Below are 21891 nucleotides of genomic sequence, written 5' to 3'. Positions count from 1 at the left end.
CCCCCTCCTCGCATCGCCTCTGCTTTACTGGTGCCCGCGGGCTTGCACCACTGGTGTTTCTGCCGGGCTCCCGCGGTCCAAGGGCAGCCAGGCAGGTGGCGCCCGAGCCGAGCGCGTCTCGACCCCTCGTCCCAGGTGAGGGAGGGGCCGCGGGGGACCCGGCGCCCTGGGGGTCCGGCCTAGGCGCCCGGGACTCGCCCAAGGTCACCGGGCGAGCTGGGGCGGGGGCGGCGCGGGGCGGGGCGGTCCCGGGCGCGGTGACGCGGGGCCCGTGCTGCGGCGGGGCCCGGGCGCGGGGGGCGGCGCGTCGCCGCGTCCTCCTTTTGTGCGGCGCCGGGCTGGGCTGCGAAGGTAAACAGCGCTTCCTCTTCCTCCTCGCCGCCTCTTCCTTTTATAGCGATTTCTGGCCGCGCCGGGGCCGGGCCGCTGCCGCTGCCGCTGCCGTTTGCTGTTGCCGCTGCTGTCGCTCGCTGCCGCGGCGGGGCCGCTCGCGAACCTGCGGCGGGGACGCGCGAGCCGCCGACCCGGAAGCGGCGTGTGTGCACCGCAGGCTCCCGCCGCCCGCTCGCCCGCTCGCCCGCCCGCCCGTCGGGCTGCCAGGTACGTGCAGGGCCCGCCAGGAACCCGCTGCGGCGTCGCCGCCCTGGTCCACCGGGCTGCAGGGAGGGAGCGAGCGAGCGCCTGGGGCGCCGTGCCCTGGGAGGGAGGCTGGGGCGCGGGCTCCGAGTGGCCGTCCCCGGGCACACCCCTCTTGCAGGCCAGGTGAGCGCTGCAGGGCCTGACCCGGGCGCCGCGCTGCCCTCCGCTAACTTCATTTTGGGGGGTGGGGGAGTTCCAGGCCAGGCGGCTGAATTGAGGAACCAAAAGGGCGAATAGACTCGCACCAGCCTGACTTCCTCCTGCTCCGACCCCCGCCGGCGTTTAAACAGCACTTCCTCTTTGCCCGTTATGTTTTCATCATCATCGGCATCATCATTATCATCATTTTTTTTTTTAAATGGAAGTTTAGTGTTCAGAGGTGGAGGCATTTGCAGCCCACAGGGCTTTCTGGGGTAGGGGGGTCGTGCACACACAGTAGGTCTGGAAGGAATCCGTGTGTGTCCTCCGAATGTGGGTCTTGCGTCTGGGGTGGGAGGAAAGAGGAACCCGGACTTCCTTTGCAGGCAGAGCCCTAGGGGGTTGTCTCAGATTCCCCCACCCTGACGCTAGAAATGGAGGGGTGGGGGAGGGCTTGAGTGTGAAGGTGGCGCAGCAGGGAGAGTCACGTGGCGGTGCACCTCTGTCTAATTCCTGGTCCTACCACTCACCAGCTTTGTGACCTTGGGCAAGTTGTCTGCCTTCTCTGGGTCTTACGGCTCCTTGTGTCTGTAAAATGGGCTGCTCTCAGTTCTGGCCTGCAGTCAATGGGACTAGGTTTCCTGGCCTTGAGGTTCAGGGTGGGAATGTCACCTCCCCTTTAATGCCTTCATCCCTTAAGACACGTGCCTTGCCTTGCCGGGAGCCCAGGGAGGCTTCCTATAGATAGTTGTGAAATGAATTGGTGGCTGGTAAATTTTGAGAAGTGAGCCCGTAGGCTTCCTCATTTTTGCCTTCTTTGCCCTTAGCTTCCATCCCATAATCACCAGAGCCATGTTTTGTTACCTCAGCCTCTAGAAATCCGCGGATCCCTGGAGGAAACAGGGACTCCCTCTGAGGAAGCTTCCACTCTGGTTTTGATTGAGACTCTCCCTATTCTTGGAGGGTTGTATTCAGTGTGGAGAAAAAGGAAGCTTTTTTTTTTTTTTTTTTTTTTTTTTTTTGCTGTGACCAGATGACAGTGGAGGTGGCTGGCAGGGTTGCCAGCTGGGATGATTTCCCAGGCCCTGGGCTCCATGTAACTGGGAAGGAGGCTGGGGAGAGGTAGAGATGGCTTTTCTCCTGCAGTGGAGCCTGCAGAACAGGTCGCCTGGCTAGGCTTTCTTCCTGGAGGCACTTTGTAATAAGTATGCTGTAGATTTGGAGAGAGAGAGAGAGAGAGAGAGAGAGAGAGAGAGAGAGAGAGAGAGAGAGAGAGAGAGAGGAGGGAGGTATTTGCGCACTTTGGGAAATTTTAAGGAAATGTTGCTTTGTTTGACAGCCATGTCCCCCCTCTCCTTTTTAACCTCCAAAGCCTTGTGTGCACGTCTCTGAAGACCTTGGAGGAGGCGGTGATATCCCACCTCAGGCAGGCAATAAGTCCGAGAGCGACTGCTTCTTGCTTTGTTGACTTCTTGACGTTTTTTGAGACAGGATCTTATGATGTATCACAGGCTGGCCCAGAACTTGTGAATGTTCCAGCCTCTGCTACCCGAGTTGCGAGACCACAGGTGTGTGACACTGTGTCCCCGCTCACTCCCATTCATTTACAGAGGCAAGCAAGCTCCTTCATGGCAGAGACACTGCTACACGGCTCTTGTCAAGGCACTCGGTGGCCACAGTCACCTGTGTGGCAAGAGAGAATCTTTCTATTTCACCCAGACTTGGTGTGAGGCCAGGACTTCCGGGTACTCAGCCCGGGAGAGGTGAGGGTGCAGGGCCTTGGGGCTGCAAAACTAGCCTGGGGTTCTGGTGGTCCTCCGCGTCCCGAATGGCTTTGTGTCTCCCTGACAGCTGTGTCTGGCTCATCCTGGGAAAGATGGACCTGTTTTCCGACGGAATGAATGAGAAAATGATGGCTTTTCCCTGTGTGCTTTGTGAATACATTCTGTCTACATCTCAAGGTCAACATCTGGCCTCGAAGTGACCTTGATGCTGTTCTTTGGTGGTTCTTCCTGAAGTAAAGTCATGGCTGCTAGTTCCTGGAGGGCCTTGCATCTGGAGACGGGTGCACAGAAGGGGCTCCTGAGAGACACTGATGCCAGGAGATTGTGGCTTCGTGTCCAGCATCTCTGTCATCTCTTTGATGGGGAGACCACCATTCTTGTGGCTTTGGTGGTATGGTCACTTAGCTATCTTCAACAAATCCTTCTGAGGCTGTGCTGTGTAGATTTAAACTGGTTTCGTGAACTGGGTATGGTGGTGCCTACCTGTAATGTAACACTGGGGATATTGAGGCAGGAAGATCACTGGTTCAAGACCAGCCTGTGCTATGTGGTGAGCTGCTGTCTGACACAGACAAACACCTGTAACATCAGTTCATCTGTGTGGGCAGCAGGTGGTCTTACATGAGTATCACCTTGAAGCCCCCTTTTCCTGCCTGCAAACTGGTGAGCCAGTTCTAGCCCTTGCCCATCACACAGGGTACCCATGAGAGAGTAGGGTCCAAATGTAAACCCATTATTCTCTTGCCCTCACATGGGCATCCAAGGTTCTGTGCAGTGTTCTTATCTGTAAAATGGGCAGATGGGTCGTGCGCTTGAATCTGCATCAGTTAGGCGATGGAAGTCCCCAGAACAAGACCAATTATGGCAATAGTAGTGGCAGTCTTGCCTGTCAGAGCATAGATAAAACGATGGCAGGAGCCCCTCTCTGTTTTAACTGCAGTGAAACTTCCAGAGAGAAAACGGGAGGAGGCCAGGGAGGGAGGGCTGCTAACTTTCCTAAGAGGGGGTGTTTTTTTTTATAGGTTGCTGAAGACAGCGTGTGAGCTCTTGTGTATCCGTAGCCCTAGGTACAGGGGTTTGCCAATACCTGTTACCCCCACCTCGCTCTCTGGTTCTCTCTCAACCCATCCACCCTGTGTGTGCTGGTGACACCCCCCCTTATCTTCCTGAGCCTGTGTATCTTCTTCCTGTTTTTAGCCAAGACTTGACTTCCCCTGTGTCTCAAGTGGACCGAGTGTAAATTGTTTTCAGTAGAACTTCAGAAAGACCTGAAGGCTAGATGGCCTCAGGTTGAAAAATGACTTCCTAGTCAAGGATATAGTTAAGGGACAATTACCTGTACCCCACTGCCAGCCCACCCTCCACCCCCACTTTCCATTTCTATTTCCAGAGGCACTGAGAGTGTGGGTTTGGGGGCCAGATTATCTACTCGTGAGCAAAGTCCTTCCTCTCTCTTTGAACCCTCATCGTCTGTAACGTGAAGAGTCATGCTGGCCATCTGGAGGTGGCGTTGGGATGAACACTGAGGTTGATGGAACAGTATTGCACACAGAAGGTGCTCAGTAAATGTTTTTGCTTCCCCTCTATGAGGGAGGCTCTTTCTGTCCTCACCTAATGCCAACATCCTTTCCCCTGTAGCCCCTTTCCCCCTCCAGTTCTGCTTTGGGAAGCAGCTCTGGACTAACGGGCTATTCCTAGAAAGACCTGGATTCTGCAAGCACTTGGAAGCCCAAGAGGGTTCTTTTCATCCAATTGTTGACCGGCTGTTGTATGGGCTTCCACTGAGTGGGAGATGGTTCCATCAGAGCTTGCTGGGAAGAAGAATTGGACGAGTCATCCCGCTTCCACTCTGTCCCATTCATTCCTGCCCCCACTTGCCGAAGCCTTAGTAGCTGCCATCTGCTCCACGAGTATCGTTCATAAATATATAAATAATCGAAGTGGATGAAATCTGCTGGAAGAAATGTGGCCCAGAGTGGGTTTTTTAATAATATTTAAGACAATCTGAAACTATTAAAGCAGTTGCAGGAATTATTTAAAAAAAAAGAAAGAAAGAAAGAAAGAAAGAAAGAAAGAAAGAAAGAAAGAAAGAAAGAAAGAAAGAAAGAAATTGTGTTCCGAAAGGCTCCCTTCCGTGGCAAGATCGAAGGAAGTGTGTTTTTGGAATGTGGATGACAAACCTGTGAGGGGTAAGTGGACAGCTTGTGCATCATCCCGTTTGAGGTGACAGGGTGAAGACAGCTCGATTCAAGGGACAAGGACCAATGCCAGGGCTTAATGCTAGTGTTCCAAGCATTGTCTGGCATCCTTGAGACTCAAAGGGGTTGTGAAGTATCCCATGCCTTGATACCCTCTGGAGTATATACATTTCAGGTCCCAGTTTGTCTTCCATGGAAGGTTCCAGAAGGTTACTAAGACCAATCTTGTAAAAAACTAATTACACATAATGGGTTTCACTATGAAATTTACACACACACACACACACACACACACACACACACACTTTCATGTCTTTTTGTTATATTAGTGACTCTGCCAGTTTAGTTAAGGTTGTGTACTGGAGGACCGGCCCATCTCCCTCCTCCAACAATCTTAACCTGCCTGTAGTTTCAACCCATTCAGTGTGAGGTGGGGCTGTGTGAGCTTCTCCCCTTTTGTGGCAAGCTGTTGATGGTCCACTTGTGTCTAGGTCATGGCCACATCATGCCCAGAAGTCAGTGTTCCTCAGAGCTCCACCCAACCACTTGCTCTTATGAACCTGCTGCCTTCTTTTCTATGATGTTCCCTAAGGCTAGGCTCTTTTAATTAGCTAATGGCTATAGTGAGTCCTATTAGTGTCCCCAGTTTAAGAGGTCTCATCTGAGAGGAGCCGCAGTTCCCAGGCTTGTGTGTGGCCAAGTCACTTGGGGCTTAGCCCGCAGCCTGAGTCAGGTGCTTGAGAAAGCTGGGTGGCCTGAGAGGTTGTGATGCCTCTGGTCTGTAGGCCACACAGCCAGCAAGGCGGACTTGGCATTCCTCCCACCTCACTGCCTGGCTTCTCCTGTCATCAGCCAGGACCAGGAAGACAGGCCCCAGGGATGTAAACCTGGATGGTGACCCTGGAGGTTCCCGAGGCAGCTAGTAGCAGAGGCAGATGTGTTGAAAATTCATTAAATGAGTTAGTCCTCAGCCTAGTGCAGTGCACAAGAGTGGATACAGCTGATGGAGAAGGGAGTGCTCCACTACCTATTAGCAAGGGTCTCCTCAGCTCAGGAGAAACCAGAAGGGCTAGAGATGATACAGGGGGCGGGGTGGAGATAGTGTGAGCCGATTGCGCATCCCTTGGAGTCTGATTGTGGCGGAGCCTGAGTCGGACCTCTTTGAATTTCTAGAGTTTCAACTCAATCCTGTCCTCCCATTTAAGCGGACAAGGCAGTGGGGGCCCAGAGGCAGAAGACATTCCAAGAGGCAGAATCAGGGCCATGAGTCAAGGCCTTCTGGGTGCAAAGCCTAGGATCTCCCGCTGGCCCCACTGTGCCTGTTCATTCGTACCGCAAGTGTGTCCAGCGACACCGCTTCAGAGATAGTGGGATGCAGGGGTGCTAGATGAACCCCTGCCCCTGATGGTCTCATGCAGCAGTAAATGAAAAGGAAGGCTCAAGATGGGAAGAGCGGTAGCTTTGAAGTCATCCCATGGTATACGAGGGCCACTGGCGGGCCAGCTCTTCCCGTCCTGTTTCATTAGGGTGGGGGAGGATATGGGGAGGAAGGGCTCTGTATTTACTCATCTACTAGGACTCTTATGTCATTGACCTTGTATGACTTTGAATTTCTAGAATTTAAACTCGACCCTGGCTCTACCACAGTACTCTGTGGCCTTGGGAAGGTCATATCACCAAATGGAAGCAGAATGGTGCATGAGAAAGCTGGGCTGATGTCCCTGCTTTCTTGGGATAACCCCCCCCCCCCAGCACCTCCCTGTGTAGCTGCTTTAGCAATGCCCCCTTCTGGGAACATACAGAAAGAAGCCAGGTTCTTGTAGATCAGAGAAGGCTGTGGATTAATGTTCTTAGACTGTTGGGGTGGCTTTATGGAACACTAGATGCTCTGCCTAGGAGGTCAGCATCTTTGGAAAGAGCCAGCAGTGGAGTGAGAAACAACCCTTTGGAGCCAGGATGTCTGTGCTAGACCTGACTCTGACTGAATTCTCTTCTTGCAAGTTGTATGACCTTGCTTGGCATCTCAGCGCCCATTTCCCAGCCTCTTGTAGCTCTTTGAACAATGCTTCCATGAGGTTGCACATCCAGGTGCTGCTATCATTTGAGTCCTAGTTCGTACAGCGCCCCCAGGGCTAGGACTCGGAGCCTGGGGACACTGGGCAGAGGAAGGTCTGTACTGCCGACATCTTCCCCAGCCCCCGGCTCTGTTCAGAACCAGAGTGAAGTAGGTCGTAGAAGACAGCAAGGAAGTGAAGCTTGGGTAGTCACATCCCGCCCGCGGTGTCTGCCCTGCTTTCCTGAACCAGGCTCTTCTGTACTGTTCTGTAATATTGGGCACCAGAGCCCAGCTGGAATACACACAGATCTAAGAGGCTTTCGAAGGGAGTGACTCATCAAATGGTAATCCTGTGTGTTCTGAAATGTGTTTTCCAGCCATTCCGGAACATGCGTCCCTAGCTCACCTGTTTGTGATGGAGGCCTGAGATCTCTCCTGCCATTCAACAAAGTAATAAAGCAAGTAGCTGCTGAGTGTGTTCCAGGCCTGTGATGTTGTCCCGTGGGGGAACAGACAGTGTCTGGCAGCCACTCAAGTCCCTAAGGGGCCCAAGGAGTGTGGAGCTTCCGGGAGTTTGGCTTTGTTTCTTCTCTGGCTGACCCAAGCCCAGCCCAGTTATCTTCATTCAGGTGCCAAGGACCAGGAAGGCAGCTCTGGTGAAAGCCCTCAGAGAGGGGATAGTGTGTGTGTTCTGCCTTCTGAGTTTGGGTAGCCTATCTCCTGGTCACTTGGTGAGGCAGATCGTATTTACTATCACATTATAGTTGAGAAAAAGGGAGAGAGCATGGAGCCTAGTAAGGAGAGCAGGAGCTCAGACATTCCACATCATCAACTTCGGGGCCCACTTCTCTCTCACCTCGTTCCAGGGACTGTAATGGAATTCAGGAAGTATGTGGTGACCCCACCAGGAGCAGAGGCTTTCCTGGGAGGGTTACTCCCTAGCATCCTGGAGAATAGTTAGCCTGAGAGCACCCAACCCTTGGTGGCCTATGTCTGTGGGTGATCCACCAACTCTGCGTTCCTTATTGCTGGGCAAGTTCATGTGTGGAAGGTTTTGGACTGGAGTGGCGGCGGTGGTAGTGGTGGTGGTGGTGGTGGTGGTGTGTGTGTACAGGTATGAACCACAGGGAGTGTCATTCCACAAGTATCATCATTTTTTTTTTTAATTGAGATAGAGTCTTATACTGGCTTAGAACTCACTAATTTGGCTAGGATGGCTGGCCACCGAGCCCCAAAGATCTGCCTGTCTCTGCCTCTCTAGCATTTTGAAACTACTATACCCTTTTTCTAAATGTGGGTTCCAGGGATCAAAGAAAGGTCCTTTAGCTGCTGAGCTATCTCCCTAGCCCCCAAGATTCCTCTCGACTCTCTGTAGATTTGGTGGGATTTGTAACTACGACGTGGTCACGTGATTGGCTTGTCTCAGCCTGTGACAATCACTCCTCAGGAGGTGAGTACTCTCAAGGGTGCTAAAGCCTGGTCCTTGACGCCCATCAGCCGTGTGACAGTTTGGACTAATCCATCACCCTTTACAGATGTCTCAGAGTCTTCATGGCTGGGGATCTGTCAGTTGGCCTGAGATAGGAAAAACCCTAAAGGTCACCAGGTATCTTCCCCAGCCTTTATCAGGCCATTGCCCACACAGGAAACAACTATAGATGACTAAGTCCTGAGCCTTGGGCCAGACAGCGAAAGAGGAAGCACTTCCCCATGGGAGGGGACTGACCCTGGGGGCCTACTGTCCCAGTGTTGAGAGGTCAGTGTAACCCCATCCCTCTCGGTGGGACTAACTCTGGTTCTCTTCCAGGGTAGTACCTGTTCAGACATGCAACCATGGTCCAGAGAGGTGATGTGAGTTTCCCAGTGTCACACAGGAGTTTAGAAATCATGAATGAGTTCCCAGGCCAAGGATGGCTAAGCCCTGCTAAATGTCATAAGGTCAGAGCATGGCTACAGGAAAAACTAGTTCTCTTGACTAGACTGTCCTGGGGAGGTGGGGTGGAGTATGAAGTTATTGGGTCTTATGGGTGACCGTCAACCTTGTGGAGTACTGTCTTTCTGTTGTCATTTGAGACAGACTGGTTTTCTAATAGTCTCCAACTGACAGTCCTCGATTAAGGCCCAGAAAACCAAAGAAGAGGAGACCTGACTAATGAGAGTCACATCTTTACCATGGAAGTGGAAGTCAACCAAGCAGGCAAAAGTTGGCAGAGACAATGATTTCTCACCCAGCCCTGACCAAAAGGACTGTGCTCTGCACACAGAGCTGCGTAGTGAGGTCGTCACTTGGATGTATGGATTGAGCTGTAGTAGACAGGACACACTTAAGGACAGCACCTGAGAATAAGGAAATGGTTCAGTGAGGAAGAAAGGATATGGCCGAGTTGGAATCCCAGCACCTGGGTGAAAAACTAGGTGTGGCCTGGGGCACACGGTGGGCAATAGCAGGGACCACTGGGGCTTGCTGGCAGCTAGCCGAGTTCAAGGAGCCCCTGATTTAGAAATAGGTGGAAAGAGAACAGTAGAATACTTGGTATCCTCTGTGCACATAGACACACACACACACACACACACACACACACAAACACGCACACAGACACATGCACACACAAACACGCACACAGACACATGCACACGCCTATACACACTACTAGCAGCACTGAGTACAAAAAAGGGAGCAAATACAGATTCCTTCCTTTCTTTCTTTCTTTCTTTCTTTCTTTCTTTCTTTCTTTCTTTCTTTCTTTCTTTCTTTCTTTCTTTCTTTCTGAGTTGAGGATTGAACTCAGGATCTTCCTGGGTAAGCAATTGCTCTACCACTTAGCTAAATCAACAGCCCCCGCCCCCCCCCCCCCCCCGTTTCTGTTGCAGGGTCTCATGTAGCCCAGGCTGGCCCCCAGCTCATTATGTCGTGAGGATGACTTTGAAGTGGTGACCCTCCCTGCCCGCACCCTCCAAGTGCTAGAGTTATAACCCACGTTCAACCATGCTCAGTTTCTTAGGTGGCAGAACTCAGGGCTTCAGGGGTTTCAGGCCTGTAGTGGAGCAGCTGAGCTGCACCACGATCCCCAACCCCTAAGGTTTCTAAATGAATAGAAAAGATTTTTAAAAAAAAATTAGTCTGAGTGCATTTGAATCTGGCTCAGGTGAGCAAGGTTTGCCCATTGCAACACACCGAGGACATAGGCAGTGTGCACTGGGTTCTGCTGGCACCCAGGGTGGCTTGTGCAGGTTTGTTGTGCCTGACCTCTGTCACCCCAGGTCTGGAGTCTGATGGCCCTTCAAGAAGGTTTTAGGGGTTCTGGCTATCTGGTGCTGGACATAGGGGACAGGGGAGTGACTTCTCTGGACTGGGCAAGGCATGACTTCATGTTTTTGAATGAAAAAGTCTGTATCACACAGTGAGTTTGTGGTTATTCTCTCTTGCCCCTTCTTGGAGCTGATCTGAAAGTGCTGACACAGGGGACACTGCACTTGGCCCCCAAGGTCCCCCTCTGTAGGACGAGGTTTTGTTCCAGCAGCTTCTTAGACTTGCAGTTCAGAATGTGAGAAGCGAGGAGACCGTGTGCATGCACCTGGCTTGCCTTCTGACCTCCCCCTCAGAAGGGACAAATGTTCCCTGGCCTCTCTTCCTTCACCATGGGGAGTGTGGCCTGGAAGTCTATCTCCCAGTGTAACCTCATCTTTGGCTTAAGACTTTCCTCAACAAGGAGCCTGGTCTTTTGTAGCCCCGTTCCCACCTTACATGGCTTTGAGGAAGGGCATCTGTTTGATTCCATCTTCTGGAGTTTTCTCCAATGTCTTGTGGAACTCCAGGCAGGGAGGAGAGCTGGGGAGCACGTAGGATCACCTGAGTTGATTGGTAGAGAAAGGCCTGGTGCTGTTAAAAGTGCCACTGTCTGAAGGTTCTCTCGATGGTCTCTGACTGTGTCTTGGAGTGACACTTCTGTATACTGTGGAGACTGACAGCAGGAGCTAACTGTCATTCTAACCTTTGATCCGGCTGAGTCACTTCTGGGATCTCTCTCCTAAGGACACAGATAATATGGGAAGAATGTTGTCCGGAGACCTTGAGCCTCAGCTGCTACCTGTTCAACTTGAGTAGAGATGACAGAGTGTCTGACAGGGCCAGAGTCTTGTCACTTGTGGCCACAAGGTTACAATGGACATGGGGCCTCTGGGAGTCAGGGCCACAGAGGATGTGGAAAAGCTGTCAGTGTTTGGTAGAAAAAGGCCCGAGGGAACTATACAGAAATGGTGTCAGAAGGTCTGGTGGGGGCCGAGAATCCAAATGAGCTTCTGATTTTTTGCATATTCTCTGTCATGTGATTGCATCCTGTTCTCTTTTCCCCTTCCTTCTTTCCCTAGGCCTCCCCTTTCCTTCCCACAAGTCCCAGCACTTTACTGTTTGCAGGGTAAAGGAAGAAACCCAAGTTTCTTAATAACTTAATAACTAAGACACAGCCAGCCAGCCAGCCAGTCAAAGATTACTGCATTTGTTTATTTTTACTTATGGGATTGTGTGTCAACGTGTGTGTGTGTGTGTGTGTGTGTGTGTGTGTGTGCTCGCACTCCAGCACAGCAGTAGATGCCCAAGGACACCTCAAAGGAGTTGATCTTCCACCGTGTGTGTCCTTGGTTGTCATACATGGTGGCAAGAACCGTTACTCTCTGACCCAGCAGCCGATTAATTAAGGAAACATAGGACTTGTTGAGATCTGGTGACACTATGAGTAGACAGCTGGTTCGTTTTGAATGATTGCCACCCCTGCCAGCCTCCCCTAGGTCTACACAGATGTTTCCATTTCATGAGAGACTTTTCTAGAATCACTTTGCTTCTTCACAGTGAGCAGCTGGTAGGATTGATGGAACCTAGAAGTACCCTGTTCAGTAATGCTCTTAACATCATGTAGAAACTGTTTTTTTTTTTTTTTTTTTTTGACAAAAATGAGTGACAGTTATGGAAAAACAGTAGCAGAGGGGTTTCTGTCTGTAAGTGCCAAGGCGAAAGGAAGTTGGCTAGGTGGCAGGGAAGATCGGTGCCCTCAGGCCTTCAGGTGTGCCTCTGCAGCACCGGGCCTCTGAGCTCTGGAATGCTCAGGGATGTGTATCTGTGCCTTTCTGAGCAGGCCAGAAGGAGGGGACAGCTGAAGGTGCCCCATAGGGGCCGTTCTGTGCTGAGTGTGGAATTGCAAATTCCCAGACACTCCATGGTATTTAAAATGGCATCTCCTCAGACTTCTGTGTCTGTCATGTGGCACACTTGTCGCCTCCGCCTGTGCCTCAGAGGGAATCGGATTGAAAATACCTTAGACATTTCAAATTTCCGTTTTCCAGTGTTGAAGATTGTCCACAGGCCCTTGTGGTCGCTGGGTGGGACTTCTTTCTTTTTTTTTTAAAGGAAGTGTACTTAGCAGCCAAGGTTCTAGGTGCCCTGTTTATATCTGGTGAACAAGTGTACACATTACATTTCTGCTTTGGGTGGACAATTCACACTGGTACCTGTTAAATATCTATCTTACCCTCCCCTGAAATCTTCACTCCCTCCTCCCTTTATTTCCTCTTTCCTACTATTCATTTTGAGTCTCACTATGTCTTCCAGGCTGGCCTGGAATTCACCACGCAGCTGACCTTGTACTCCCTCCAGAGTCTCCTCAGTGCTGGGGCCACAGTGTGGGACACCACACACACTTAGTTGGGTTTTTTCTCCTGTAGTATGGATAGGGCCACGCACATGCTAAGTGAATGCTCTACCACCCAGCTACATCTCTGCCCATGGATTTATTGTTTTCACATGTATGTGTGTGTTTTTTGTGGTAGAGCGTCCGTGTTAGGACCTTGAGGTAGGCATTTAGTTATCATCACGTTTCTAGAAGAATCTCTGGTTGGTTTGAGCTCGTATGGTTAGTGTTGTCAACTTGATTGCACTTGAAGTGACCTAGGAAGCGTGTCTCTGAGTGTGTCCTTGAAGCCACCTCCACAGAAGAGGGAAGTCTTTCTGGAGGTAGGTGGCCCTGTGCTGTGGGCAGAGATGCTGGGTTAAGTCAAAGAGGGAAAGGAGGAAGCAGTCATAGCACCAACACTCAGGTCCTCGCTTCCTGACCGTGGGAGCTGCCTACTGTTATCCTCACGGCTTGCCGGTCTCTCCTGGCTTCTGCTCCCTGCCCTCAGCCCCTTGGAGAGGAAGCAACATGTTCCTTGCTTCCCCGGCTGTGTTTAAATGATTGGGGGGAATGGTTGCCTTCCCGGGACTCTCTGAGCTGAGTCAGGCAAGCTCCTCACTCTTCAAGGGAGGAGGTAGAAGGAAAACTTGGATGACGGACGGATGGACGACAGAGCGCGCAGCAGGCACCCAGCAGCTCCCTGCTACCCTGCTCAAACTGGAGAATTCCATGAGCTCAGCAAACCCCTGCTGGCTGCCCATCTGCTGTGAAGCCTTTGCAGTGTGGCTTGGTCATGTGGAGCCTGGGAAGCCAAGGCAGGCAGTACCAACATGGGCTTAATGATGGAGTCTCTCCATCTCTGAGGGTGCTGTGTGCTCCATGCTCTGTCCTTAGCTGGATTATTGGCTCTGAATGTTGTTTCTTGAGGGGATGAGGTGGAGTGTGTGTTCCTCAATTTCGGCCCTTGATTCTTGTCCCCTCCCACCTCCAGCCGTATGCAAGGGTGCTGCTGTCTTGGCCACCATGGGTTTTGGCTGCTGTGGCTGTCACAGAAGAGTCTTTCTGTCTGTCCCTCCCAGTGTCCTCGCCACCACACGGGTCTCACACACGGGACGCGTCCCCTGTAGTGTGACTAGTTGAGAGCTCGCTCTAGGAACAGGCATCTATCTATGAATAGATATGCCTGCATAATGCGGGGTGCCAGGTTTGAGTGGAGCAGCGAGTTGTCAGCAGTGAATTTAAAATGAGCTTCTTGGCCTGTGTGAGTCGTGGTGGTGACCAAGCACTAAGTCTTGAATCTTAAAAACAGAAAGAAGGAAGCCAAGAGTCCGAGAGGGGCTTAAAAGTAAGCATCGCGGAGCAGCGCATAGCCGGTTTGTGCTTGTGTTGGCTCCGCTCTAGTAAACACCACCGAGGTCAAACTCAGGGGGGCCACGGTTCACGAGTACTTGAGGAAGCATTTTAGAACACTGAAACTTGGGTTGAAAGATTTGTTGGAAGCTGCATGGCCGGTCTGTGCCAGAGTGGGGACTTACTTTCTTAGCGCTGACTCTTGTCAAGGTCCACACATGTGAATTACAGCAGGGCGTGGAGGGGAGATTTGAAGGTTGACGTCAAAGCCACAGTTTAGTGGGAAGAACACTTTAAGGAGGTAGGGACATTCTTCCCTTTACTCTGAAGTCCTGTGGAGTGCCTTGTTCTCAAAATTAGCCTGTCCTTCAACCACCCCTGCCCCCAGCCCTTCCCTGCTCCTTGCCTGTTGGAGCAATTTCTCCTTTGTTCGACACTAGGTTCCCTCCAAAGATCCTAGAAGCCACATGGAGCCGTGTTGTGCAGGGGACGGAAAGTTAAGGTGGCAAAGTACTCGAGGACTCTGTGCCCTCTGAGAACTAAGTCCTGGCGGCCCCTCTCCTCCTCCCCAGCCCCACCCCCACGTAGAAGGTACTCTGCTAAGTGCTCTCAGTGCTGACACTCAAAATCCTGGTCCTTGAGGTGGACTCTGAGTGGTGTCATGCTGGGGACCGAGACATTCTCAGGTTTCTAGGACAGTCTGAGATATTCAGAAGGAAGTAGGTATCATGGTGGAAGTCCCTGTGTTCCCTTCTCCTTTCTCAGGTCATGGGTGGGGTAAACCCATTCTGTGGGGCCAGCCTGCACTCCATGTTCTGTTCTTTTTTTTTTTTTTTTTTTTTCATGTTTATAAGCAAGTATGAAGTGTGAGCTATGCCCAAGCTAGGTTAGTGGCAAGGATTACAGTAGCACAGGAGACAAGTGTTGCCCTCAGATGGTCCCTGACTCTGGCACATATTACTGTGGACACATATAAAGTTCTAAAATGGTGAGCAATTTATAACAAAGCAATGCAATTCAGTCTTGTTGTTGTTGCCACCTTCCTCAGATCCTGTGTATTCCACGATGGCTTTACAAAATTCACTATGCAGCTAAGGGTAGCCTCGAACTTCTTGATTCTCTGAGGCAGCATATGTGCTACTATACCTGCCGTAATGCTTCGAGTTGACTATAAACTTGACAGGGATTGGCATCTCCTAGGAAACAAGCCTTTGGGCCCATCTGAGAGATTATCTTGGTTGGTTAGGGTAATTGAAGTGGGAAGCCCTACTGTGAAAGTAGGAGGCATCATCCCCTAGGCTTTGGTCCCGGAGGCTCAAGCCAGCTTGCATAGAGCTGTCCATATTGCCGTCTGCTCCCTGACTGCTCATGCATTGTGACCAGCCTCACGCTCATGCTCTTGCCATTGGTACTTCCCTACCTGTCACGATGGACTGAACATTTAAGCCTTGAGCCACATTAAACAGTCCTCCAAGTCGTCTTTGTCAGGGTATTTTATCCTAGGATGAGTAACCAGCAGTCTTGTTTTGTAGGATATTAAGGATCGGACCTGGGAATTTGTGCAAGCACTCTGCCAACTGAGCTTCATCACGCCAAGCTTGTGCACAAATAAAACATAAAGAAGTGCAGAGCCGGGCGTGGTGGCGCACGCCTTTAATCCCAGCACTTGGGAGGCAGAGGCAGGTGGATTTCTGAGTTCGAGGCCAGCCTGGTCTACAAAGTGAGTTCCAGGACAGCCAGGGCTATACAGAGAAACCCTGTCTCGAAAAACCAAAAAAAAAAAAAAAAAAGTGCAGAGAGGAAAGAAAGAGAGAGGACTATGACTTGGTTACCTGGGAACTAGCCATTGGGTTTTTTTGTTTTGTTTTGTTTTTTTAACTTAAGCTGGTGGTGGATGTAAGAGGTGCCATTCTTACACTTGATTTTTGTATGTTTCAGATATTTTACATAGAGCTGTGAACAGAAACTCATCTGGAGGCTGCCCATGAGGATATGTATGTAGCCAGACATAGATGAACCTCTAGCCATGCTCCAGGCTCGCTGAGGTCACCCAGGAACTGAGGAACCAAACTACTTGGAGGATTCGGGGAGGAGAGCATAAAGAAAGGGATAGTATGGATTGACTTTGAAGTCAGTGCAGGGAACTGCAGTTCATAGAGAACCCGGTGCGAGCAGAGGTGGCATTGATGAGTTACAGGTGTATCTTGTCTGAGGCGATGTAGCAGTCCCTCCGTAGTTCCTGGACTGGAAGCTGGATTGGCTTTGATGAACAGGGAGCTACTTCAGGGTGGAATTAAACCCCAGACAATTGCCAGAAAGTCCCTTGAAGTGTTTGGGGGGCCCCAGCAGAGCCGAGCCGCAGTGGTGGGCAGGCTGAGAAAAATGGTCTTGTACAAAAATGAGGCAACACGGCTCTCTGAGCATCTTGGGGTGGCTATTGTCTGGCGTGAGAGGCCATCTGGGACACTGCTGCCTGGCCTGGGGCTGGGCGGCAGCAGCGGAGCCAAGTCCTGTGTTCAGTGGCTTGGGGAGTAATGTATATTCAAGATGGTTTTGAATACATCACAGAGCCAAGGAAAGCCCTCGGGAGCGGGATGAAAGCCATGATGGGGAATTTCATCAGTGCTTAATCAAAGGCATTGATTGTTTTCTGGGCCTTCCGCTTGCCCTCTCATTGTTGTCTTTATTTGTGGAAACTTGTTCATTATGGTTTCATTAAGGCCGGCCCTGGGCACCACCCCTCTGAAGCTCCCTTTGATGTCTGGGAAGCCATCCCTGTCCTTGGGAAAACCCTTCAACCTCCTGGCTCCTGGACTTCTTGGCCGTTCATTGCCATCTAGGCCACATTCACGTGTTTCAGAATAGTGGTGCTCCATGCTGCCCCAGCGTGGAATAAGGAAGAACCTATGGTGTGGGAGGCAGTCTCTGTAAAGGACCCCTGCTGGTACCGAGGACAGGGGTCCTTATGAGATGGAGGTCCCCGGACACGAGAGGTAGCCTCAGCTTCTGGACTCTTCCATTGACTTCATCTTTCCGAGTCTTCACATGAGTTCTTCCTCCCTGGGCAGATCTATAGGCGTTTGAAATGCTGCTTTGGCACGCTGAGGGACCACCTGGTGGCAGGCGGGCAGGAGAAGGAAGCCACATTGGCTGTATCATCCTCCTGGCCCAGAACAGAGAAACTTTGTACACATCTCCTGCCAGGGAGCAATTAATTTGCAGGAAGTGATGGCTTGCATTTACCCTGGCAACATAGCACCGGGTTCACTTCTGGGCCTCAGCCTCTTGCAAGTTACGCTGTCAGGGTTGAAAATTCACAGCGTCTCCTGATTTTATTAGCTAGTTCTGCCCCACATTTCATCTGCTTTCTCTTAAACACATTTTTTTTTTTTTTTTTTGTGGGTCTGTGTTTATCAACCCTGAATAAACACACATCCCAAACTTTAATTAAGAAGCCTGCAGCAGCCAAAAAGAACGTTGGCACTGTTTCTCTTCTTGGGAGACTCTTGACAGCAGGGGAGACGAGAGCCCCACCCGTGGTGGGAATTCCAGCGGTCTGGAGTGAAGGATGTGCCCTCTGCCTTCTCCACAGGCCGGCGTGCCTGTGTCAGCTGAAGCCACATCTTGAGTAATTAATTCACTTGGCAGGTTCCTGACTCTGTCCATTTGTTCAGTATTAATTTTTAAAAGTTTAATTTTTTTTTTTTTTTTAAAACAGGGTTTCTCTGTGTAGCCCTGGCTGTCCTGGAACTCACTGTAGACCAGGCTGGCCTTGAACTCAGAGATGTGTTTGCCTCTGCTTCTTGAGTGCTGGGATCAAAGGTGTGTGCCACCACCTCCTGGCAAACTTAAATTTTTTTTGTACTATAGTATGTGTATTGTATATGTACAGTATGTGTGTGTGTGTGTGTGTGTGTGTGGCACACATGTCATATAATGTACTTAAAAGACAGAGGATAAGTTTTTGGAGTCAGTTTTTTCCCTCTGCCTTCCAACACCCTGGTCCTGGGACGGCACGCAAGTGCCAGCATCGTACAAGTACCTTTACCTGCTGAGCATCTTGGTGGCCTGTCAATCACTCTGATCCCTGTGCCTTCCCTGCTTACCTCCTCCTTCCCCTACATCTCCCCTGCACAGGTAATGCATTTTACAACATCTATTTCATGGTGTGTAGATGTGTGTTGTGTCTGCACGCTCATGCCTGTGGAGGTGGGAGAACAACCCATAGGAGTTGACTCTCTCTACCATGTAGGTTCCAGGATCTAACTCAGAATCCTTTTGCCTGTTTCCCAATGCTAGGATAACAGGCATGCCACCAAACCCAGCACCATTTTTTTTAAAAAAATGTGCAGAATATCATGAAAAGCCTTCCAGGGAAGGGTTTGGGGTGCATTTATGTCTCTTAACAGCAAATTGCTAACAGAAACATCTTGGGCAAGTCATCTAAGCTGAGACACATTTCCTGTTCTGTAAGCTCAGAGCGGGAGGAATCAGAAGCAGCGGGGCTGTACCTTCACAGTCTTCCTGTCCTTTCCTGCTCACTTTCTGAGTCTCATGATCCCCCCAGGTTACTTTCATTCGGTCCTGGGAATACAGCCATGTCTCGCCCAGATGAGTGAGTGTTCCACTCAAATCAGGATGCTTCAGTGGAAAGATGGAGGGCAATGGTAGGGATCTTCTAGCCTGGGGAGGACTGGAGGGCACTAGGTCTGGGGCAAAGGGGAGGACTTATTAAGGAGGACTTCAAACAAACGGTGTCCGAGGCACCAGGGCTGTGTCATCTCTTCCCAGCTTTACGCAGCCTTAGCAAAATGCATCAGAGGTAGAGGTAAAAGGAGAGGTAGTGTTTTACAAACAGGAAGATGTGGCGCGGTAGCAATGCAGGTACGAGAGCTGCGGAAGCACCTAACGCATGCTGCATCTCATTTCCTGAGGACCAGCCGATGCCAGGACCACAGTCTGCCCCAGAGCCCCCAGTACACTGGGGTTAGGACACCCTCTACCTCAGGACCCCTTCCCCCCACAATCTTTGGCACACTGACTGCCCAGGACTTGGCATTTGTAGCCTAGCTAGTCATCAACCTTTCCTGTGAGGGTCTTCTATGTAGCCACCTAGCCTTGTCCTTGGGACCGTGGTTCTCGGGCTGCTGACTGACTAGGAGTTAACTCATTGGGGTGTGAGTGTAGAGAAGTGGGAGAAGGACCTCTAACCTTCCATGGCAATCAGCAGCCCTGAAGAGGAAACCTTCTCTTAGCCCTCCGGCCACCATTAAAAGGCTGGAAGTCTGGCATGGCGCCCGGTTCTTCTCTGAAACCCTAGTCTCCGGCATGGGAGCCTGATACTCCTGCACCATTTTCAGAATGGAGGAAAGGATGGATGACTACATGAACTGCATGTATGTAATGGCAGCTAAGTTCTCCAAAGAGTAGCTGCCCTGGAGGTCGGGAGAGGCTCTTTCAGGAAGTAACCTTTCCATACCACTTGAGGTGTTTTGAAATAGCCAGTACTTCAAATTCTGCTTCATGTTTGGTCTCTGTGGTGAGTGATGGAGAAATACTTCCTCTGTCAACACTGGGCCCTGGGCGGTGTAGACACTCAGAGGCCTCGCTCTTACTCTCTTTCCCAGTCAGCAGTGACCTGGGGCTTATGGGTTGGAGTTTATTGACTTTAAGTTTGAAGGATTTGGGCATCTCTTGGGTGCTTCCTATACTTAGGGGCATAGAGTGTCTATGTGTGAGTCTTGCTGCTTCCTGGCAGGCAGCCGAGGTAGACCAGAACGAGGTTTTCCCAGCAGCCTCTGGGCCGTGAGGCCCTGAGCAGGACCACCTGGAGGTGATCATGGCAAGAGCCCATGGAGGTGTTTCTGTCCTGGGTAACACATGGAGGCCTGGCTGAAGCCTGGCTCTCCCTCTGCTATGTCTCTCTTGCTCATTTTTCAAGTGTATTTCTCCAGCTGGCCTCTGGGTTTGAGGGATTCCTCATTACACAGCAAACTCACATACAGAGTTCCGTCTAGTGGTCCTGGTTGGCTTCTGCTGTCTGCCATTGTGTTACTGAGAGGGCATGAAGACTACTTCATGCTGACTGACTCTGAACTGCTCATCTGCAGATCAGGACCAAATAGTTCTTTAGGGGCATGGGCTAAGGGAGATAACGCCAGTCTCTCGTGATCCTGCATGCGGTAGCCTGTCGGTGGGAGAGGGCAGAACAAGATTGCCCCAGAGAGTCCAGAAAGTGATGTAGTCAGGTTCACAAATTCTAGAAAAAAAAAATACTAGCTCTGCAGTGATGTGAACATTAGGTTAGAGGGAGGCACCCACATCCTGTGCCCTGTAAGAGAGCAAAGTTGCACTTGGAAGTTCATTCACTTAACTATGGGGGGGGGCGGGTGTTACAGTCAGTAGAACGTGTGGCCCACTAATGGTGTGAAGGAGGGGTACCGAAAACTCATCATTGCTGTCTTTGTCCTACGCAATACCTGGAACCAGGTGCAGGCCCTTGGGTGAAAAGATACTGTGTTCTCAGTGAGTGGAGTGAATTAAGGGGTCTATCTGCCAGTACACGAAGACTGTAACCATGCCCACCCTGAGCAGATTCAATTCCATTTTTCAAGAAAGGAGTGCTTTCTTATAAACTGCCTTGAATTTGTTTGGAGAGATATGAACAATGATAAAGAGCGGTGGATACAGGGCAGGCTACTGGGCCGCTTAGGACTCTGAAGCGCTGCCTCCTTTGCAGGGGATGCTTGGAGTCCATACTTCTTGTCTGGCCTGTCTTGATGAGGCGGCTGGTCTAGAACCTGCTGTCCTCTGAAAGTCCTTGCCGAGAAAGCACGGAGTGGCTCTTACTTATTGATGGGGATATTGGCAAAAGTCTCATGTCTCGCTTTGGACTCACTTTGTGTGTGTTTTCAAACCACTGAGAGATTTAGATCCCCTCTCTCTCTTAGAACTGACCGTATGTGTCTGTGCGCGTGAGAGGGGATTTTACATCAGTACAGACTCAACTCTAAGCCCTCCCTCTCCCTCTGCCCCTCCCACCTGACCACACAGCAGCAGTTCCTCAGGTTCTCCTGTCATCCCCTTTCCCCACTCTCCCCTAGACTTAGAAGCCTAAGTGAGAGGGTCATTCTTGGGTCATTCAGCCCCAGGGCAGCCCCACTCCACCCTTGGCCCTCCTTGGCGATGGATCTACTCCGGTGTGCTGTCCCTGAGCCCTGTCTTGTGGCTTTGCTTTTGGTATTATGGCAGCTTTATTGTGGTGAATGTTAGACAGAAAAGGGGCCCCTGGTTGTTCTTGTCTTCATCCTCAAAATCAGAGAATTTTGTGACTTCCACGGCCACATGGGTTTCACAGATGTGACTGGGTGAGGGGCCTTTACGTGGGAAGCTGATCTATTATCCTGTGAACCTCGGAAATCACGAGAGTCCTAAGAGGAAGACACCCAGGAGTCAGGGTCACAGAACATGTGCAGATGTAGCCAAAGGTCAGGGGGGGGATAGATCCAAGGATGCTATGTCTCCGGGAGCTGTATTCTGCCAGAAGTTAGAAAAGGCAAGGGGGTTGCTTATTCCCAGTGCCCAGCCTCTAGAGACTGTGGTCTGTTGACACTTGGATTTCACTATGTGAAATAATAATCTGCAATAATTGCTTGCAGCAGCTCTAGGAAGGTGTATTTTGCACAGTAGAGCCTGCCCATTCTAAGATATTTTGTATACCTTATGATTGATGTGACAGACTCATGCTATTTCAGAGCATCCTCAACCCATTGCGGTTTGTGTTCGGTTCCTCTCCCATCTTCTCCCTCAGCCCAAGGTAACCAGGCGACCAGCACTCTTTCATCTTTCTGTCAGCCCACCTTTTGTGCATTTTATATACATTAAATGATAGTGGGTGGTCCTTATTTTGACGTAGAGCCTCAGGCAGTCTAGGCTGGCCATGAAATTTGCTGTTAGCTGAGGGTGGTTCTGGTCCTAATCTTCCTGCCTTTGTCTCCTAGGTGCTGGGATTACAAGTGTGACCCACCATGCCCAGATACTTGGCTTTTTAATTGAGCGTATGT

At 50.9% G+C, this 21891-nt stretch overlaps 1 protein-coding gene across 1 annotated transcript in view; it reads left to right on the top strand.

Annotated features, from left to right (window-relative positions):
- The first annotated feature begins 329 nt into the window (after positions 1-329).
- Positions 330-21891, top strand: part of Fam49b (family with sequence similarity 49 member B) — a 132634-nt gene continuing 111072 nt past the window's right edge. The window contains exon 1 of the mRNA XM_021216915.2: positions 330-600. The gene's annotated coding sequence lies outside the window, so the exon portion shown is untranslated. The remainder of the gene's footprint in view (positions 601-21891) is intronic.

Source organism: Mus pahari, chromosome 17, assembly GCF_900095145.1.
Source record: "Mus pahari chromosome 17, PAHARI_EIJ_v1.1, whole genome shotgun sequence".
Classification (NCBI taxonomy): domain Eukaryota; kingdom Metazoa; phylum Chordata; class Mammalia; order Rodentia; family Muridae; genus Mus; species Mus pahari.
This window is presented reverse-complemented; position numbering and strand designations above follow the sequence as displayed.